Here is a 6,000-nt window from a genome sequence, read left to right as displayed (position 1 = left end):
TTTTTTTTCCAACTAAGAAAAACGTTTTAAATTTTGCTATTTTTTGAGCTCTGAAAAAAGTTAATGTTGCTGTTTTATAACCTCTGACAAGGAAGCCCCCTCCCCCAGATACTTTCTGTTAATTTGCCTTATGCAACTGAAGCAAGTTTTACAGTTGGATTTTTACATGCATAATACAAATGCATTTATACAGCACTACTTCTGTCCCCTAGCAATGTAAAGGCCACCTCACAAAGCCCTGCTGGGTGTGGCTGAGTCCAAGCAAGACTCAGAGAGGCAGATCTGGACAGGAAGACACTTGCCAGAAACTAAAGCCCCCAGTTCAGCAGGAAGCTCACTCTTGTCACACGTATCACTGCTTTGCATGGTCACGAACATCCTTTAGACACGCACAGTGGTCCTGCCACAGAAAGTACACGTGATCAGCTTTGCTTCTGGCTCCATTTGGTCCTTATCCTTCCTTGTCTGTGCTATTTTTCCCAATTATAATTTATACTACATCATATGCAGCTTATTCTGGGAACTAGTTTAAATCCTTTTGCAAAAAAGGAAGGATGGATGGGTGGATGGGAGGATGGACAAAGCTTTTCTTCACAGTTACAGTTAAAAAGGCTATCGATAAATCTTTACTATTTCCATGATTTTATTTACCATTTTCCTCCTTTTCTTTGTATAATTCAATTCCTTTGTATTCATTCTCTTCTGCTACCTCCTGTGCCCATCCTTGCCTCTTTAACTCATTTCTGGGCCAGAATATTGCTTGGGGGATTGCAGTTAACCCTCTTATAATTTTCCAGAGAAATTGCCTTAAGCATGTTCCAGGAATGCTAGGCTAGTACTTGTTTCCTTAGTCACTTTCCTGCCTGCGTTCTGTGCATCCCTGCTCCTTATTCTGGAAAGCTCACCTCCACCTGTGTCCTACCCAGGAAGGCAGAGATGCATTCTTTTTCCCCGATAATTGAAGTTAATTTTCACCTGAGGCATTTGGCGGATAAGAATTCTGGAAGTTTAAGAGTATAAGAGGATGGCAAAGTAGAAAGAACACCAAGAGTTTGAGGAGACAGGGTCAAATGCTGGGAAAACCCAACAATCCAGGTTATTATGAAGTCCAGATTATTATAGTCCATATAGTCTGGATATCACAAAGTAATAATACGCCCACACACACATCCCACACACAATCAGGCTCATCGCCTCTCAGTAACATCATTAATCTCGCTCTTTATTACACTTACTCTCAGCTCTACAGTTCAGCTCTCATTCTTATCAGTACACCACTCCATACTGCAAAGGTTCATGTAAAACAAAGCCCACTAAATCAGCTAGTTTCACAGTGGAGTCTCAGCACATTTCAAGAAGGAATCCCATCCAGGAAACATGTATGTTGTACCTCTGGTACCCAAGGGAAGCTAATTAGGCAAACGGCAAGGGGGGATGGGAAACATTAAGATGTGTGCCTGCCGATTCCATAACACATCAGGGAGACCACGATGAAGGTTTGTACTGTGTATCACAAGTAGGTACTAATAAAGAATTTTCAAAAAGACTTCAGGGAAAGCACCATAAGGAAATATTGATTCCAAATTGGCAAATCAAAATGCCATCACATCAGTCAAGCCAAAATCTTTCTTAAGTACTTGGAGATACTGTGCAGTCAGTTTCCGAGACAAAAGAGTACCAGGAGTGCTGACTTTCCTGGGAATGTGTTAAGTTCATTACTGAGACATGGGCAGCTGGGAAAACATTTATTCCAAAACCATTGGAAGAAGCAGGCTGGACAGGGAACCACTAAGCACTTTTGGAAGGAGAAGGGTAAGCAGCAGCAAAAGTGAGGCATTGTCTAAAGACAAAAGCTGAAGAACTTTTCCAGAATGTGGCCAGAAAGCACCCAGGGCAGAGAAGCCTAAAATATACTCCTAATTCTCTTTTGGTTTATCTATGCCTGCTATATTTAAACACAAAATTATGCATTACCTATGTTATATAAATACAAGAACAAACAACCCACTCTAGCCAAGCACTTGCACAGAGCCCTGAGGCTTTGAATACTTGTTACAGGACCTTCTTTTGACCTGACCCTCCTCCCATGATGTGTCTATCTTAAATTCACGCATTGCAATGTTTTCATTTTAGCCTGTCAGAGTTTGGCATCATTAACACTTATTCTTTGGTGTATAGCTTTCTGATACACTTTGATATTCTTTTTTGTAAGAACCATTCCATTTCCTCCCTGTTTCTAAGCTTAGGTAGCAAAATAATCCCTTTTCATTCTCTTCTTGGAACCACTGGCACTCTAGCATGTGATGACAGGACACATAAAAGCGCTCATAAACATCAAAGCAATGCACAGCCATTAATTGATGAAATTACAAGTAGCTGTTCTAAGCATCTCAAGTTGATTTCTAATCACGATCCCTGTTATCAGTCAAATGTGAACTAAAATTGTCCTCTTTGCCTCTGTGATGACTGTGCCATCGTCAGAGTGGAATCGTCTGAAAATGAGCTTCACTTCACTTGGCATGTTAGGCGGTCACTTAAAAAGCTCAGTTCCATATTTTAAATATATATTAGAATTGAGTCACATTCAAGATGCACCTGCCCCCTGCTAAGAGCCGGGCTCAGGCATGCAGCTGAGAGTGGGACTGCAGACTGGAATCACGGGGGCCTGCTGACACGAGAAAGCCTGGTGGAGGCTTTGCAAGGATGGTCAGCCAAGAGAGAGGCGTTTGCAATGCAAAGGCAATTTTGACAGGAGACCGGTGGTGATCTCGGCAGCTTATTTACTTCAGAGAAAACCAGCCAAGGGCCCCTAAGTGAGCTGGCAGGACAGGAGGGTCTCTGCAGAAGTGCTGGCAGGGAGGGAGTAGTGGCCAGCAAATGCACTGGTGATGGCAAGGCGCCATAACATCCCTGGGAATTTATGTGAGAATGGTAAAGCACAAATGTTAGATTTCCTATCTTTGTTCCCCTAGATACCTTGCACCTCCCCACAGGTCCACTCCACTCCACACCCAGACACCTGAGAGCTCAATTGAAATTCCATTCAGTATGCCTATAATGGGATAAATCACCGCTCTCCCCACAAAATAGGCATCATGGATCCAATAGATCTTAGGTAAAGACACAAATCTGTTTCTCTCCATGCTGTTGAATTCCTAGCTTTGTAATGCACAACAGAGGAGAATGTTATTTGTGCCAAAAGGTGGCAAGAAGGGAAGATGTGTGTGCATCTGTGTGAATGTATGCAAGAAAAGCCAAGACAATGAAATCTTTGGTTAACTCTAGTAAATGAATTAGCTGGCTAGGGGAAAGGGCTTAGATGGAAGGTTCATTGTGCATCCTTTTAAGTTTTAGAATTTTGAACTACATTAATGTATTGAAAAATGAAAAGTTAAATTTAAATAGTTCCAAGCATTATGAGGATTTGTCACCTCACTTGTGAGTGTTCTTGATGTGAGAACTCTGATTTTCTTACCATCACCAAACACCTTCTTGACAGCTGTATATTTTGGGGACCCACCATTGTCACTGACTACCATCAGATACATAGAAGCTTCCTAGTTTAGGAACAAAATATTTTTAAATTTTCTTTTGTTTTCTGTCCATCTCTCTCCTGAGCATGTGGTTTACTATTACTTTATGTGAAAAATCTGGTAGGCAGACATTTGTACTCAGGGTAGTCTGGAGGATAGGTATGGGTGTTAGTCAGTTTTCCTGTTCCTGGTATAAAATACTTGACACTTTCAACACAACGAAGAGAGGTTCAATTTGGCTCGCAGAGGGTTCTGTCCATGGTAAACTAGCTCTCAGGCAGGAACAGGATGATAGAAGTGTATTTTGGTTACTTTTGTCATTGCTGAGGTAAATGACACCACCAAAAATGCCACCACCCAAACTTAAAGGAGGAAAGGTTTATTTTGGCTCACAGTTTGTGGAGGTTTTCATTCATAGTTGGCTGGCTCCAAGGCAGGTGGCCTGTCAGAGGGGCATCTCAGAGATGAAACAGTCCATGGCAGGAAGAAGCCTACAAAGCAGCAAAGTAGTGAGGCAGCAAGCAGCAGCCCTCTATCTCTTATATTCTTTCCAGACTACATGCCCTCAAGGGAGGTAGCGCTCACATCCAGGGTGGGCTTTCCAATTATGCCAAACCAATCAGTGGACTAATTTAGTAGTCACACATCTAGAGTGCCAGCATCACACATTTAATTCTGGCATCACACCCTCTAGCTCGAGCCAACTCTGAAAAGCCCCACCTATGACTTCATGAGGCCTCGGTGGGGACATCTCCACACAAGCCATAACAAAAGGCATGGTGAATCAAAACTGCTTCCTTCATGGCAGCCTGGAAGCAGAGAAAGGGACCAGCACCAGAGAGGAAGGTACCAGGCCCAGATGTAATACCCAAGCTCGTGCCTCCTTTACCCACCCAGATGCACCTTGAAATGTGCTATGCTAATTCCTCAGGTGGCTCTAAAGCCAATCAAGTTGGAAATCCAGCTTAACCATCACATTGTGAATTCACAGTCTCTGGGTTAAGATTCAGGAAAACTCTCTAGGCCACATATAGGGTCAAGTCGGGCTTATTGTCAAGACAGAAGTTCTGATACATCCACCCAGTTCCCATCCCATACTCTGCTGTTGCTCACATCAGAACTCCTGGAAAGCGCTGTTTCTGTATGTTTTCATGTCCTCTTCATTCTTCACCTTTGTAATGGCTCTTGTCAAGATCATGAGTGTTATTTATTATAGCAGCCAAATCTCCACATCCATCACACTTGGCCTCAGAGCTATGTTTGACACAAATTGTTCATCACTCCTTCTTAAAGCAATTTATTTTGTTCCATGTCACTGAATTCCTCCTCCCTTACTGGGAAGACTCTCAGTCTTTCTTGCTGGTTCTTTATTTCTCAACTTTTCAATCCTGGTGTTTCCTGCTCTTGCCTGATATCTCTACACTGTCTTCAGAAGAATCTCAGGCAGTACATGCTTTCCTTCCCATCTGTAAGCTCCTTGGCCCTCCAAACCCTATCTCTAGACTAGGCTCCTCTCAGTTCCAGATAAATATAACTCTTTGTTTCATAATTCCATGCAGATGTCAAATGGACATTCCAACTCCAGCATTCTCATGACCAGACTCTCGACTTTTCCAATCTTGCTCTTTCCCTAGATTTGTATCTGAGCAAATGGCTTCATGCTCCTTAGACAAAAGCCTGGCACTGACCTTTGTTCTTCTTTCTCTCTCTTACTGACAGCCTATACATGCCATATCAGCAAGTTGTGTTACTACTGTCTCTAAAACATGTCCCGAATCTGATAACATCACAGCAGCTTCACTAGAGAAAGCCTACCTCTAACACAGCAATTCTCATTTGTCCTATTGCAATGGCCTTCTGCTTATTGTTTCTGTCTTGCTTATATGAAGCCTACTTGTCAAAAGCAACCAGAATGAATGATGCATAGGATCAACCAAATCTTACCACCCTTCTGCTTCAAATTTCCACTGTTTTCACTACCTGAGTTCTTTAGGCTAAAGTTTTAAGTGGCTACCACCTCATCAGCACAACTGTCTGCATTTCAGTGAAGTTTCTTATTGTTGATTAAGTAGAGTAGCAACCTCAAAGGTACTCTGTGTTCTGTGTCTAGGACCTATTCATAGAACTCATTTTCTAGTAAAGGATAGGATTATGACTATTCATCAAGTAAATGACCAGGAGGGACTTTAGATTTATTCCACTTTGTTCTTGAAGTAAGTCTTTGAGATATTTGTTATTATCCATTTATTTTCTTTCTTTCTTTTTTTTTACTGACAAGAAAATTGAGACTCCTAAAACAGTCCAACAAGGTATCAAAGGTTTTGGTCTTCCCTGTGAGCTCTCTTGTCCTGAAAATGTTCAGTGTTTAATGGATGATTTCTGGTGAATATTTACTAATGATTTTGTTTCCTTGAGGGTTGGGACTAGGCTTCTGGGTACCCCCAGCTCTTGGTGAAGGATGGGGCAC

This window comes from Fukomys damarensis, unplaced genomic scaffold, assembly GCF_012274545.1.
Source record: "Fukomys damarensis isolate Sample0158 unplaced genomic scaffold, DMR_v1.0_HiC HiC_scaffold_31, whole genome shotgun sequence".
NCBI lineage: Eukaryota > Metazoa > Chordata > Mammalia > Rodentia > Bathyergidae > Fukomys > Fukomys damarensis.
Note: the sequence above shows the minus strand (reverse complement) of the source record.